The sequence below is a fragment of the Delphinus delphis genome, chromosome 16 (genome assembly GCF_949987515.2).
Source record: "Delphinus delphis chromosome 16, mDelDel1.2, whole genome shotgun sequence".
Classification (NCBI taxonomy): Eukaryota; Metazoa; Chordata; class Mammalia; order Artiodactyla; family Delphinidae; genus Delphinus; species Delphinus delphis.
The window spans coordinates 52,552,837-52,561,261 of record NC_082698.1 but is presented as its reverse complement, the minus strand read 5'-3'; the positions used below and the strand labels follow the sequence as shown (position 1 = coordinate 52,561,261).

The following is an 8,425-nucleotide window of genomic DNA, read 5'->3' as shown; positions in this document are numbered from 1 at the left end:
AAGGTGTAGAAACGGATTCTGTGGCCACCGAGAGTGAGTTAACTAGGGGGAATTATGAAGGGATCCCTGCAGAGCTGCCGCCTCTAGGGTCCTGACGGAGGAGGAGTTTTTTCAGCTCTGCCAAGCGTTTGCTTTGTTCGATTCCCAAAGGTGGAGAGTGAACCTCCTCTCCCCTCCCTATATGCCTGAAAAATTTAGGCAAAATGGGACAGTTCTGTGCACTCAAGGGTGAGAAAATCAACTCATTTGAAACAGGTCACTCTTTGAATGTAGCTTCTTCACCCTTGGCTCAGTTGCTGCCACTACTGGCCAGTTTCCCCAAGCATGATAGCTTTCTATCTGTCTAGGAGGTCTATATTTTCCCTATACCTTTATACATGTTTTAGATGACTAATTGACCTCCCAGCACCCTCCCACCACCTCACCTTGTTCTTATTATAAGGAAATTTTAGGAAGGTTCTTAATCTGACTATCAATCAGGATCTGAGAACCGTGTGTGCAACCTGTGAAGGTTATTTAGGACAAACCCCCAGCCTGCCAGTTCAAGTTCTGTGCAAGGCTTTTCTCCAAAAACTGCCTGGCTATGCCTTCTTTATACTGTATTTCTGTTTTGAGCCATAACATCTGGAGGGGAAGCAAGACTGCTCATCGTTAACTCTTGAGTAGGAGTACCAAGCTTTCAGTCATCTGGCAGTTTTTCATTTCTCTGACCTGTGGTCTTAGCTGGGGTGTTATTTAATCCTTGAAACTTTTTGTTTTTGGATTTGTTGTATTTGTGGCTAAAGTCCAAGGAGAGATATTCCTTATGCTTTTACTCTGCTTTGGAAAAAAAAAATAGGCCAAAAGATAAACTGAGAGACAGAGAGGAGAGGGGAAGGGAGGGAATCTGCCACAAACCAGAATGGCAGTCAAACTGGTAACTTGCTGCTTCTCTCTCCTTTGGCTGAAGCAGTCATTTTTGAGAGCACATTTTCTCAGGAGGTGTGTAGAGGTTTCTCTCAACAAATCTAGCTGCTTGAGTTTTGTGGATGAGTAAAGGATGTGCAAGTGTATGTGCAAACATATTCAATGGATTGAAAATAGATGCGTTTATCTTGAAGACCCCAGGTTTTTTATCTTTTCTTTTGTTACAGTTGATATGAATAATGGAGTGTGGATGTACTTCTCAGCCTTGTGTGTGTGTTGGGGGGCTTGCATATGGGGGGATATTTCATATTCTTTCTGAATTGATTTCCTTGCTTTCCATTCCAGAGGTCTTTAAAGAAAAATCCAAGGTAATTATTTTCTACCCCTCCGTGCTCCCTTCCTACATTCTGTATAGGGGAATGGCAGCCTGTTTAATAAATAATGATTATTGACACGGCTCTCAGCCCCAAGGAGTAGGGTGGTGGTGCGGGGAGGGCGGGGGAGAATCTGTAAATGGTATCAATGTTCACTTAGACATAGAAGCAGTATTTGTTTTATGTGTATCTGAGGTTCAGCTCTTGCTCTCTTTTAAACCTTCAACAAGGAGTTGAATTAAGGGATTTGCAAGTATTCAAATCCAGCAGAAACTGACCTGGTTTGCCTATATCAACAAGGGAAATTTTAATGAAAAGAAGATTATGTAGCTTCCATAAAAGATGAATTTAAATAGGTAGGTTGTAGGATGAGTCCAAGATTGTAGGATGATTAACAAAAGGAAATAAAGATTTCATTTGAGGCGTCATCAGCACTGCTGAAAAATGGGCTGAATATCTTGCATTTATATTTTTCACTTGTTTCTATTATGCTACCAAAGTTCCCAGGAGAGAAATTCCTCCCTTTTTTTTCTAGCTCCTACTTCCAGACTTCAGTAGCTTGTTTTTGCTTTTTTTTAAGTGAAAGGCATGGATTGTGTTGTAGCACCTGAGGACAACTAAGAATGATGCTTTTTTTTTTTTCCCTTGAGACTAACTCACAGATTCTTTAATTGCCAGGGTCTATGGTTTTAAATTGAATACAAGGCATATAGAATGAATGTCTTTGTGCTCGTCTTAGGTCAGTCAGAAGGATCCTGTCTGTAAAGGCAGCACAGCTCTGGAGTGGAAGAGGCCGGTTCACTCTAGAATAAACACCCTTGCTGATGGGTAATAGGGTTTTTGCAAGCAAAAGCTGTATTTGCTGTGGGAAGGCCCAGTTTAGGAGACTGTTTCTAATTTTCTGTAGGATTAAAGGCAAAGAAAGATTGAATTTGAAAGGCAGAGGGAGTAGAAGAGGGGTTTGGAAGTTGACTCTTCTCATCCTGCAACCTTTAGAACATGAGCCAGACCAAAACTTTCTTCTGTGTTGCTGGGGTCTCTTGGGTTCCCAAGTAGTTGCCCAGCACTTGCCTTTCCTTTCGATGCTTTAAAAACAAATATCTTGAACGTACTGCCTTTAAGAGATTATTTCCCCCCAAATGTCTTTGAAGCATTTTACAGCTGTAAGTGTAGGGTTAGTTTACACATTTTTTAGTCCGGAAGGTTTACTGCAGACAGTAGAGGAACGGTGATTTTGACCAGTGTGTAAGCAACCTTTTATGGCACACTGAATTGTATTTTCAGACTTGAAAGGCATATGCATGTGTAGAATGTTGTCAGTGCGCATGTGGATTGTTATTTTACTCAGCAGAAAGCACTGTTTAACAGATAGAAGACCAGAGTCCTTGGCTAAATTCAAGTACTAAAGACAAAGAGCCACTTTCAATGGGTTATTCTTTGGGTCATATTTGGAAGGTATGTAGCTAATTCCAATGAGTAAGATCACAAATCTTGAATAGTGTATCTAGTAAAGAAATAAATATAAAGTGTATCATTGATGTTTAAACATGGTAGGGTGATCATTTTAGTATAACCAAGTCTACTTAAATCAAACTTTACCCAGTCAAACTTGTAATTTTGAAGAGTTCCATTGACAATTTTCTTATCTATCCTCTTTCTTTTTATAAATTTATTTATTTATTTTTGGCTATGTTGGGTCTTTGTTGCTGCGCACGGGCTTTCTCTAGTTGCGGCGAGCGGGGGCTACTCTTCGTTGTGGTATGCGGGCTTCTCATTGCGGTGGCTTCTCTTGTTGTGGAGCACGGGCTCTAGGCACATGGTCTTCAGTAGTTGTGGCACACGGGCTCAGTAGTTGTAGCTCGTGGGCTCCAGAGTGCAGGCTCAGTAGTTGTGGCGCACGGGCTTAGTTGCTCTGTGGCATGTGGGATCTTCCCGGACCAGGGCTCGAACCCGTGTCCCGTGCATTGGCAGGCGGATTCTTAACCACTGCGCCCCCAGGGAAGCCCTTATCTATTCTTTTTAAACATCTTCAGTCTTTCAGTAAAAGTACTCTGAGTTGCTTTATAAGCAGCCTCAGGTATAATTTGTTTAAATAAAGTTTACTCCTATGTTGTCTTCTATCTATTGATACATGAATCGAGGCCTTCAGAGGAATTCCAACATAGAAAGGACTGACCCCAATCATGTATGGTAGCCAAAGTGAGAGGATTCAGAGTTTGAGATCAATATTTCTTATGAAATCCAGTTGAGAGCTTTGTTTATGAGCACATGCTGCAGCCTGAGTATGTTTTGATTTCCTTTGGCCTTAATACAGGATTACGAGGCTTTTCTGCTTTAGTCAATTATACTGTACATTTTACTCTTCAGACACTTACCTTTTGCTTCATGATCCTAACAGAAAAAAAAGGAGGGGGAGGGGTGTGGGCATAGAATCGGCAAGGCTCTTTTTAGAACATTGTTAATTTGGTCTCAGTGCCTTAAGGCTGTGGTTGAAGCCTTCCTCCTCCGCTAGCTACTCGTGACTGAGCTAGAAGGGGTTGGCAGTGCTAATTGAGAGCTCCTTTTGCGTGCTTGATTGGTGAATCCAGCCACCTTTGTATCTGCGCAATTTCCCTGACAGCCTTTTTTTTTTTTTTTTTTTAACACAGTGTTGATCCACATATTTGTCAGAAAGAAAAACAAACAAACAAAAAAAGGTGGTGTGTGGCAGCTTCTCTCCGTTACTAAAGAAACCAACTCTTCTAAATCCAGGTTGAGCCTTAAGCAAGAGTGTCCCTGCAGAGTTTGAAAGCAGTGCTGTCCTGGGAGGTCTAGCGTTTGGAGGAAAAAGATCTCTCTTCCCCCTGGCATACTCTCCTGGCTTTTCCCCCTCTACACAGCCCAATGAGAAGAAGGATGATTTTCAGCTCCCTTCTTATGTAGAAATTCTTTCCTCATAACCTCTCCTATCCAGTGCCAAACATATCTCAATATTCTATCTCAGGTGTCAAAAATGGAATGTGAAAGTTGGCCCTGCAATATGTAAGAGCAAGGAAAGAGCCATAAATCTAAGTCTGTAAAATGCATTTGAATTGCTTGTGAATAGAACTGAAATTCATTTTTCTCCCTTTGAATCTGTTTTTATCTTTAGACTTTTGTGTTGGGTGAGGCACAGAGCTGGTACTGCCTTGGCAAATACCACTGAGACATTTTTGGATCCTAGAAATTTTACTTGTCTACACCCAAAAAAGTGTTTCCTCCAGAACCATGTACATATGGAAGGCAGGATGGAGGAATAGACTCAGTTTAAAGCTTTGTAATATCAGGATGAAAATGTACCTAAATCCATTCATGTGATTATTAATGAAAGTAGTAGGACGCATGGTTAGTTTGGTTTTCCATCTTTACCACTTTTTCTCTGAGGACTTCAGGTACTCCTGCCTTACCCAGTCTTTTAAAGAATTGGATCTACCTGGCTCTGTCTGAAGGCCCCTTACAGACTTTTGATTATTTTATTTTAGCTCTTTATTTCTTAGCTTATATTATAAGCAGTAGTCATTAAAAGAAATTTTCTTAGATATTCTTAACATTGCCTTGTCATTTCAAGTTGTTTTAAAAGTCAGCCCTTTTGATAAGACATGTTAGATTAAGTTGATGTAGAATGTTCAGAAAAAAAACTACCCATTTATGCAATTGAGTTATTAAATTGTCTTGGTGTTTTATTTTTTAATTAAAAAACATTTTTTTTGAAGATTCCAAAAACTCGATGGAAGACTAATGGCCATTTATTGTCCCACATAGATTGATTTACAAATCATACTAATTTTGGCAGTACTTATTATCTGATTCCGTAAAACAATTGTACAATTGAATATGCGCTATTATATACATTCATATAGTTATGTTTTTGTAATGTCATGTTTTGATTTTTAAATTTATTTTAATGAATATTTATTAAACCCTGATTTGGGGTATTACTATGCTGGTAGTTAATTTAAAAAGTCTATAAAAGTAATGGTTTAAAAAACAGAAAATTAAAATAAAACTTCAAATGTATACAACATTCATTCTCCCATATCTTGGACATAGGCGTTTTTTTGAATGTGTCTCTTAGTTTGAACTTAGCGTCTTTTTCTTTTTCTTTTCCATAAGCCACACCTCTCATTACTTGTTTCTTCTTCAAAGACACTGGTGAAGGAATTTTAACCCAGATTTTTCATAGATACTATAATATCCCCCCTGCCCTGGAAATCTTTTATAGTTTTTTTTTCTTTTACAGTTTTCTTGCCCATATAATTCAAAGTAATTTTCTTCCTTCCTTCCTTCCTTCCTTCCTTCCTTCCTTCCTTCCTTCCTTCCTTCCTTCCTTCCTTTCTCTCTCTCTCTCTCTCCCTCCCTCCCTCTCTCTCTCTTTCTTTCTTTCTTTCAACAACTCACCGTTCGTAGTTTCTTCAAAGCATTCAGCTATGTTTTAATAGAAATTACAGGTATCTTTCATTTCTACAATCATATATCATTGGCTTTCATAAAATTTAATTAAATTACATAATCCCAATAAGAACAACTGATATAAACAGGTTTGTTACCCCCACTGAGTGTTGGTAAGCATACAACCCCAAATGAGTTTACAGAGGTGTGCAGGCTTCCTTCAGGTTTACCTGCTGGCTGTGACCTTCTCACAGTGCAGTGGCCCTGACAGTGTCCATCACACTGGAGGAGTGGTGACAGCAAGCTGGCTAAGGATTAGGACAGTGCCTCCTTTGTAGGTAATAGTATTGAAAATGTAAGTCAGTCATGACCATATATTTCAGGAACTTCAGTGGGCGGATGACAACATTTGGTATAGAAAGAAAAAAACCCAAAAAACCTGTAGCCTTGAATACCATTATAACTGTGCAACCTCAAAGAACCAGTTTATTCTCTCTGAACATTAACTTCCTCCTCTGGGATAATGAGGGGGTGATGATAATAACCTGCTTCGTATACCACTTCTAAAAGAGCTTATAAGCTGCAAACACTCTACTGTTTTTATGTCAAGAGAAATGGGAAATGGATAGACTAGATAGGTATTTTCATCCAAAACCACATTAGGCCATTGAATTCAGTTGAAATATTGGAGCTAGTTGGCTATATCTAGCTTGAGGGATCTTCCATCACAAGGAGGGATGATTATTCTTGCATGCCCTTGGATCTCTCCTGTATTCCTCTCTGATACCCTGACACACACAATAAAATGTGGTGTGGAAATCTCCCTCAGATCATCTTGGAAGTTTAATCACAAACTGGAGCCCACCATTTCTCATCCTTTGCTTGGTAGATGGTTTTGTAGTCTGTTTTGCACATATGTTTCTCAAAGAGAGGAACTGAAATTTGGGAGAAAATGAGTGAGATTGTTGAATTATAATTATCAGGAAATCTGAAATCCGCAAGAATCTGAAGATTTTTGATGAAAGAAAGGATGCCCTTATGGTTCCTTTTAGTTCCATTCCCACACTGTCTTATTGTCATTGAATCTTTGGAGTTTGGAGAGAACTTTAGTAAAGATGGATCATGTCTGCATTGCATTCTCTTCCCCCTCTTAATTGAAGAGTTATTGTGGTTTAGATTCCAGAGGATTAATGGCTTGCTTGTGCCCATCAAAGAGCTCTTTTAGATGTATGCTTTTGTACTTCAGGGAGCTTTAATATTAGCATTTTGAAAACATCTTGCTTCAAGTCTGTGTTTTTTGGAAACTTCATCCTGAATTATATTTCAAAGTATTACTTCTTTTTGTTATGAGCCTTTATTTTTCAAGACATGTTGGTGATTGTACATAAATCATAGATTGCCATTCCCAGGCATACAAAGAGGCTAGTCAGAAACAAGCCTGTAAACTGAATTCAGAATTTAGTTTAATAATAGAAGTTCAGCAGCTTCCAATGATAAGATTTTGTCTTTGAGGACTTTTCCTAGAAGTGATAGTATGTGTCATGGATGCAGTATACACTGTAAGAGCAAGAAAAAAATCTTCTGAATCTATGCGACTACTCTAGCAGTAATACATTACAGCCAGGGTTATGAGAAGAGAATTTTTATGCTAAGCATTTGATAAGAACTCTTGAACATATTAGCCTACTTCCTAAGATACCCTTCCCGTGACTACATATGACCTTTGGCCTGATCTTCCAGTGAATTGCCAGGGAGTTAGAATTTCACTAAGAGAAAAATCACACCCTTATCATCATTTTGGGTTCAGACTCTAATTGATTTCTGTGCCTTGAATTTTACTTTTAGACATGGGGAAGAATTCGTCACAGAATCTCAGTCTTGGAAAGGGCTTGAGAATTTAGGTAATAACTAGAGCTGCCATTTGTTGAGTTTGACTATGTGCTAGGAGGGTCCACACTTTACATACTTTGTCTTATTTATTTATTGAAACAAGGATTAAAAGACAGGCATTTAGGCCTGTAGCCTAGTCTGATTATCTAAATTATGCAGGTAATCGAGCTGGGCTTAGATTGGTTATATAATTTGCCTAGGACATGTGTAAGTGGCATAGTTTGAAGAATCAGGAAGATGGGAAGATCACGTTATAGGTAATCTCTTCCCACTTTAAATCCTAAGGCATTGACACAGTGTTGATATATCTATGTATATTACCTGTTTCAAGCCCCTAGCTCATAGCCAGTGACGTTTGCCATTATAAACTGCATAAATGGCACATCTGCTCATACCTGTTCTTTGCTATAGTAAAGGGAGCCTTTAATAACCAGAGAAATTTCCCTGGTTTCCAGTACAAGGAGAAATTCAAGGAGATAGTTCAACAAATGATAAAGAATGTGTTCTTCTAAACTTCTATTCCTTGATCTTCTTAACTCTCTATTTCCTCCTGTGGCTGCTTATAGGTGATTCAATAGAACAGTGACAGAAAACAGTTACAGACTTTATTTCTCTGCTTCCTGAAATCTAGCCAAAATTGTCTTCTCTGCTCATTCTAAATTTGCTTTTGATTGCAGTGGTTACTGCATCGTATGCTGAGAGTGGCCGGTGGAAACATGTCAGGGAACATTTGGAGTAATACCCTTGAGGTTCTCCTGACCCTAAAATACCAACCCTACCAAGTAAATGTTGGGTGTTGCACGTATGCAGTGTTTCCTGCAGAGCGTCTGAATTCCCTTTTGGAACCA

The 8,425-nt window shown here is 39.0% G+C and overlaps 1 protein-coding gene across 9 annotated transcripts in view; it reads left to right on the top strand.

The window, feature by feature from the left end:
* Positions 1 to 8,425, top strand: part of NRG3 (neuregulin 3) — a 1,071,784-nt gene that overhangs the window by 1,580 nt on the left and 1,061,779 nt on the right. The gene's annotated exons all lie outside the window — the stretch shown is intronic.